Genomic DNA, 8,227 nt, shown 5'->3' on the forward strand with positions numbered 1-8,227 from the left:
TCTTGGATACTAATGCAAGATTCAGATTAAAATCATCACATATATTTTGCATGCTAATAACAGAAAATATTGATGTGATAGTTGTATAATTTTTAGTGGTTAATTTCAAATTGTCCTTTCAAATAACCATTTTACAATTTTTGTGATTGTATTAGTCTTCAAATATTTTTTAACATTTTTCTACATTTTGAAACATACATAGTATCGATTAAAATTTTGAATTAGTAATCATACTCTGTGCTATCTAGAAAACTATAAAAGAAGTGAAAGAATATTTTTTCTCTGTCTCACAGCAGAGGAAGCTATGTGAACAGAAATATCTTTAATTTTCTTAATTGATAGGAATTTCTAATAAGCAGGAACATAAACTTAGCCAATCATGGTGGCACACACTTTTAATCCCAGCACTCTGGAGGCAGAGAGAGGCTGATCTCTATGTGATGAAGGACAGCCTGGTCTACATATGAAGCTCCAGGCCAGCTGAGGCTACAGGGAGACCCTGTCTCAAACACACACCTTCAAAACAGGTAAACTTCACTATTTATATCTTAAATGAGTTTACTGATCCAATATATTTTATATATTTAACATGTCTATTATATATTTAATTATATCCAAATCATTTAACTTTCTCAACAATGTACTTGAAAACAAATTGTAAAACATATATTTTCTTAGTATTTATGCATACTATTGTATAAAATGGATTTTAATGACACACAATAAGAAATTCATGGACAAACTTGCAAATTTACCCAACACTTAATATTTATAACATAATAAAGCACATCAATATTTTATATCATAAATCCAGCTTTCTGTTATCTTTTTAAGAGGGAAAACTTCTTTACTATATAAACTAGGTTTACAGCAAAGTGATTTTTATTTTAGTTAAATGCCCTTGTTAGCATCTATTTACAAATCTTTATTTTAATGTCTTAAAGTATGCTGAGATTTCTGGTGGTCATACTCTCATTTGGATGTTCATATCTGCTGTTATAGAGAGAAATTATAGGACAGTAGGTCTGGAGAGAAGTGAGATGGGAGAAGTCCAAATGAAGAGGTTTGGATAAAACAAAGGCCCAACAATACAGGCATGAGAGATTTGACCACATTCCTATGGCATCTTTCTGTGCTGTTTCCTGTCCTAAGAATGATCAATACATGTTGTGTCAGGAACATAAGCAGACGAAAGTTAGTGATGTGTGACACTTGTTAAAGGAAGATATCTGCAGGATCAGATGTTGTCGAATTTTGGTATTTGATAATGGAGGTAATATGAAATCTTAATGGTCTAGAAATCCTAATGGGTATGAAAGAATGTAATCATGTCTTCTGCTGCAACAAATGGGTGGGCATTGATGTTCTTTGCTGTAGAATGAACAACTGGGTAAATACAGGAAGTGTGGATGAAAACTACATTTTTGGATAATCCTTTTTTAATTTCAATCAGATGTAATTTTTAACACATTTTCCAGAAAATTTTATATATTCTTAATTTGTGAATGCATCTTAATTATAGATTAAGAATATAAAAGAATTTGAGTTGTTATTTAATTATTGGAGTCATATTTTATAACAGATAGATGAGGTTTGCGGACTAATTCCAGGTTCACACCAACTTTTTAGTTCAAAGTCGAAAGACCATACAACAAAGGCAGAAAAATAACTCAGAGAAGACAATCCAGAAATGCTGTATCACAGAAGGTGAATATATACCTAGCTCAAGGTTAAAGTGGTCAACATGCTGCTGAACACTGGAAGGTGCCCTTTGAATTTATCGATTTAGAATACATCATTGATCATGAATACATGCTGTAGAACAGTGTGTGTGCAGACTAACCAAAGATGAAGAGTGAAGAACAGGAGCAAGTCCGTGTAAAATCTCTGGAGACCTCAGGAGAGTCATCAACAAAGGTACCATACACCTGAACCACTGTCTGAAATTAAAGTCTAAACTTTAACCCTTAGACAATATGCTGCTTTTGTATGTGATTTATGCATGTTAGATATCACCTAACTTGGAGATATAAGTGATCTTTTTCATAAAATTGTTTGTAGAATCCATGTATACACTATTGGTTTACAATTTGATTAGTGACTTAACTTCACTGCCCTCTTAGAGATATACTCTAAATTCTTAGCAGAAGTAGTGAGGAGACGCTGTGATACTCCTGGTATTTGCTGCGTAGATCTACTCTAAGAACATATTGAAGTAGCAGAGCTTTATCATACAACAGACTTCACACGGCCCAGGCAACCATGAGACAGGCTTTGATATGTAACTTCCAGAAGGCCTCTCCAAGCATCAGTGCCACTCAGAAGTACTCGGCGTTCCGAAACTGATAGGTTACTATCAGTCTTCAGTAATCTCTGAAAGATCAGCATATTTTTCTTTCTGCTGTTAGCAAACATTTTGTTGTTTGTTGATGACATAATTAAAATGGCTTTCTTCTATTTGTTCTTTCATACTAAGAATAAAAATAGTGGGAATCCCCACATATTGCAGAAATATGCATAATTTTCTTACTGTTTATATAAAACTTTTTATACTGAATTTGAATGTGGTGGTAGTAAAGGGACAGGGGTCAGTAGTTAATATGTTCTGTTGAGATGTTGGAACCATAATTCCTGAGGCTTTCATGTTGTGTTTCCATAATGTTGGGTAAAACACTGCCCACCGAACCCTGTGTTCTTCCTTTCTTCGACTGCTGCACATATGTGCAAATATTTCTGTGTTTACCTGAAATTTCTCCCTCATGCATGCCAACATTCATTCACAATTCTATCCTATATTTTCTTTCTCATCTTCTAAGGTATGAACTAAAGAACCAAGTAGGTACTATCAACAAGAGAAGGCAGAACTGGGAATGAAGAACTCATACATCTGTTTATGCTTTTCAGCTCAATGCATGCAACTAGCAACACTGAAGGAGAGTAAAGGACCTGGACAGATGACTGACTGGCAGACAGCTCACACTGCTCTTCCAAAAGACCTGATTTTTGGTTCCAAATACTTAGTAAGGTGTCTTAAAACACCTGAACCTCCAGTTCTAGATGGAGAAGAATACCTACAGCTTCCTTCGGCAACTGTGCTCAGCTGCACAAACCCACACAGACCCACACAAACACACACAAATAAGTACACACACATATACATATATTTCAAAATAATGAAAACAAATTTAAGAAGAACTAGAGATATGGATGATTATTTTCAAGTAAACCTAATAAATTCATGATTTGAATCCAAATGACTAAACTTTAAAATTGTCTCAAAATAATTATAGGAGCTCAAAACCTTGCAAGATTTTTTCCCAAATTATAGAATAACAAATACTAAACCCAATAAATAGTAATGAGATTAACATTTTAAAATAAAGCTATTTATCAATCTATAAAAAAAGATTTAATAAATAACAGCATGCAATATCATCATATCTAATTTGGTATTAAAAATTACATCTCTAAAATGTATTTTCTATTTAAATATTTTGAGTTATGAATATGATAAAATATGTAGCTCATTTTGCAGATTAAATTTCTTATAAAATTACATAATAATTATTTAATGATGATTAACATTCTGATACTACTTCTAGGAACAGAAATAGTGAGATAATTATGAACATCATTATCACAAACACTGCAGCAAGGGACAAGTGTTTTGACTTAGAATTTATTTCAGGTTTTCTTTACAGTAAAATGTACCATACATGTGAGTGAAATTCAGGAATGCAAGGAAAATTTTTATGGCCTTTTTTTTTGTAGCCAGTGTATATTTTGTAGAAATACATTTAAAATATAGAAGCTGTTGCTATAGGAGAGTAATGTCATTGAGACAGTGAAATGGGACTTCTTAGTGCTTGTACCCACAAAAGAACATCAAAGAAGAAAACACATGAACTAGAGATACCAAAGAAGAGAGATTCTGGAACAGAAATAAGTTCCATTGAACAGAGAGAGAGTTCAGTCGCTTCCCCCAGCCCACCAGCACAGGGTAGAAAGACATGCCCCCCCCCCCGCCCCCGACTGGGAGAGCAGAACGAAACTGACATCTGGGGAGGCAGGAAGGCATGAAGTGGTCGTGTTTAATGTTTTAAAGGGACACATGATCCGCTGTGAGCATCAGGAAGGGGGAAGAGAAGAAACACGTTCGTTCTTGGGGCTGGAGCTGAATAGTGGGGGTGCTTGCTTCATATGGCACATGGGCCTGGGCACTGAGATAAGGGGGTGTCTCAGAAATCTCACCATCTTAATTCGGTCATGTCTGATGAAAACAGTAAAAAAGTAAAAACAAGGATTAAGGTGTTCAGAGATACCTGAAACTGAAAACCTGCACAGCCTGGTACTGACTTTTTTTTTTTTCTTCTTTTCCTTAACTCCTTAGATTGCCCTTTGGCTAGGTCTTTGTTTAGAAGAATGAGGTTTCCCTCACTGGAGTCTTCATCCGGGCTCTGTTGGCCCTCAGGAAGGCAGGCCCATCTTTTACTGCTCCTCTATGGAGAGAGCACTATCCATTAGGCTGAAAAGTGACGTTCGAAATGGAATTACATTGTTGCTTACAAGTTGTGGAATTACTTGGAATGTTTACAAATGTTTGCTACTACTACAACCTAAAGGTAATTACAAATGTGTACATCACAATGTGCTTTTAAAACACTTGGCATTATGCTTACAATTCCTTAAATATTGTACCCAAAGGTGCTCGGCCCTTCTCAGCTAGAACTCTGGGAAGAGGTAGAGACCGAGACCCAGTGATAAATAAAGCATTAGTAGAAAGAGTGCAGGAGGAGAAAGCAGCCCTCACTAACATGTCAGCTTTCAGTTTCAAGGTCTGATTAGGGGAGGCTGGCCTGTAGGGGCGTCATCAGAGTCAGGCACAGTGAAGGGGCGGACTGGAGAGATCTACATACATCTGAAGGCACAGTCTGCTCTAGCGTCCTTTGAGTGTAAAGGTGTTCTCTTTGGTTCGCTTCAGCTTCTCACCAAGTCAGCAATTGTCTTTTCTAGCTTGGCTACTAATCTCCCAGCAAACTCAGCACGGGTTCTGCCTACTTGAGTTTATCAGTAAGAACCTTTAGTTCTTCCTCATATTTGTCTCTGTCTCAGGGTACGTTTCTTCAACAGCACCCAGACACCCCGGGTGGTGTCCACCAGTCCAATCTGCTCATCCACCTTTCTGCAAGAGGACTCTGTCAGCTCAGCTCATTCTTCATTCTTCCATGTAGTGCAAGCCTCCTTCAATATGAATCAACAACTTACGAGCCACTTCATACGCCCCGTCTGCCTCTTCTGCAATGTGCTTTCTTTAGCTTGATTTCCTGCTATTTCTTCTTTTGTCTTTTAAGACCTAACTTTCAGTGACCTTCGTATCTCTCTCACTCTCCTTAGCAGCTTTTCCTGCTTCCTCCAGCTTTTGCGGGGCAGTATCTAGGTGCTCCTGAGCACGGTCCAGGCCCTCTCAAAAGAGCTTAATCCTATGGTTCGAGGAGCTCACTTTCTCTTTCCACTTTTCTAGTGGAGACGCTACACTCTCCCTCCTCTGCATCGTGGGGCTGCTGCAGACCTAGATCTTGTGTTTCACCATCGTCATGGCGGCAGTTTCAGCCATGGTGCCCACCCTGATGTTTTGGAATTTGAGTCCTTACCGCTACTCTGCTCCTCAGCCCTGTTGTCACTTGCCTCCCTTCACCTTTAACTATGCACCGTTTGAAAAAGAAGGGATGAGGAAAGGATTCTGTGGGAATGGGAGCAGTGGGGAAACACAGAAGCTATACTTATATCAGACAAAACAGATGCCAAGACTTTAAAAAGAAACAAAACTGGTCATTGTATTTTGATGAGAATACATTAACATACATAGATATGTATGCCATTTTTATATGTGTGTACTTACTTTTGAAGTACATATATGAAGCAAATACTTAAAAAATGTAAAAAATGAGTGGCAATATAAAAATAGGGTGGCAATTTGATATCCCACTTAAAATGAATGGGCAGAGAAAATCCTTAAGGAAATAGACTTGTTTCAACATGATACTGAAATGAACCTAAGAGACACAGAGCATATTATTCCAAAACACACAAAATGTATCTGAGACAGACCATGCACTAGACCACCAAACAAATATTAATTTGCAGGTTTAGGTTTGAATCTGACCTTAAATGTATGAATTTAAAACTCAGTAGCAGGGTAGAGGTAATATCAGACATTTGAGGAGGTTCATCTGATTCACCACATATTGTTAGGGAATTTGGGCCCCTACTTTGAGTTCTTAGTCTTGTTAATAAAAGAATTTAAAAATAGGCTCATAAGGAAGGGTCAGAACAATTTTATTAGTGTTTAAAACAACCATGCAAGCAAATTACAAAATTGAAAATCCCAGCCATGGGGCAAAGGAGTGAGATGGAGAAACAAAAAAACATCATGCCCTTTTGAGTTAGGCTGGATGCTCAGCAGCTAACCATATGGCAAAAAGTTGAACACAATGAAGAATGAAGAAAGCTAAAGTATCAACAAACAAACAAACAAACAAAAAATGCTGGTTTTTGTTTTTTTTTTTTTTTCAACCAGCATCTGAAATAAAGCAACTGGAGAAAAAGAAAAAGGAAACAGTACAGACACAGCAGCTCCATAAGTAAAGTACTGAGTACAGGGATCTGGTAAGGAAAATGGCATTAATTCATTGAGAGCATAATTATTTCTCCCATCTCTCTAGCTGGGCTTTAGGTGAATTAGCCTTACTAAGGGACTGTAATCTTCACTTGGCCAGGTGATTAAAAGACATGACTCGATTAACTCATGTTTTGGGTGGCTTGGAATGTTAGACATCCAATGAAAGCAAGAGGTGCATTGCACTCTTTTTACCAGGAGAAAATACTTTTCCCTTAATGGGACTCAACAGAGCCTAGATCAAAGCTACTATAACATTCCTAGACTCTGAAAAGATAACTCTAAATTCATTTAGAAGATGGGTGAAATTAGGGAGTAAATATAATCCAGCTTTCACCATTAAAATCTAGAGATACAATTTTTAAACTGTTCATCAAAGGGAATTAGTATCTGAACTGGAGTTTAAATGCCACCCTCGTGTCACATCCAGGCAAAGGTCTCATTTAGCAGGAGAAATAAACCTGAGCTCCTTCTGTTCCTAGCAGAACCAAGGACCTGCCTGGAACTGCTGTTTGGAGGTCCTTTCCCTAAGGTGCCTGTTAAGATGATATCTCTTTTCATCAGAGGGAACTGGAAAATCAGAAGTTATGTTGAAATTGAACACAGTATGGAACAATAAATGAATTTAAAAAAAAGAATCAAAAGAAACACAATCCCTTGTGGGAAGAACAAAAATGCAACACATCAAAACATTGTCATTCTTTTTTTTGGTCTTTCTGAGACAGGGTCTCCCTGTGGCCCTAACTGTCCTGGAACTCACTATGTAGACCAGTCTGGCCTTGAAATCACAGAGATTCGACTGCCTCTGCCTCCCGAGTGCTGGGATTAAAGGCATGTGCCACCATGCCCGACCAAAACATTGTCATTCTTAAAACTGTCTTTTTCATGATAAAGTTTGCATTACGCTAAAAGGATCTCATAACCTAATTATGTATTGAAAAATAGAGTGAACAAATTAATGCTCAGTCAACTGGAGGAAGAAAATGTTAGGGATCAAAGCACATACAAGTGGAATACTGACTAGTAAACCCAATGCTGTGGAGAACTGAGGCACAAGACCAGACACACACAGAGAAGGCACCAAGAGACTCACCGGGAGAAATCAGGAAGTTTATTCTTGCTAGCCGGCTCAAGCTGAGTTACCTCCCCAGAGAACTGGAGCCCTGAGTTACGTCCCCTTATAGAATTTATAGGTCTCCCTGCATTGTCACAGCATTGGTAGGTACGCAAGCTCTGCGATTATTAGCACAATTGTCTGAAGACCACCGAAAAGGAATTCCTTCTGCAGGCATCTTTGCAGAGGTAGATATTTACAGCAAGGGTTAAGATAAAGGTTTTTGTTTGTTTGTTTCTATTTTATAAGTGTTTTGCCTGCATGTTATATAAGTACTACTAGGATATTAGGAAATTTAACACTCTCTGGGTAAATGTTAGAATTAAGAGTTGAAAGAGAAGAAGTAAAGATGGCTATGAAACATCTCAAAAGATGTTCAACATCATTAATAATCAGGGAAATGCAAATTAAAACCACTTTAAGATTTCACCTTACCC

At 37.3% G+C, this 8,227-nt stretch overlaps 1 pseudogene; it reads right to left on the minus strand.

Annotated features, from left to right (window-relative positions):
- Positions 1–4,841: 4,841 nt before the first annotated feature.
- LOC115069919 lies at positions 4,842–5,551 on the minus strand (annotated as a pseudogene).
- Positions 5,552–8,227: the final 2,676 nt, after the last annotated feature.

Source organism: Nannospalax galili, unplaced genomic scaffold (assembly GCF_000622305.1).
Source record: "Nannospalax galili isolate Female #2095 unplaced genomic scaffold, S.galili_v1.0 scaffold1455, whole genome shotgun sequence".
In the NCBI taxonomy this organism is placed as follows: domain Eukaryota; kingdom Metazoa; phylum Chordata; class Mammalia; order Rodentia; family Spalacidae; genus Nannospalax; species Nannospalax galili.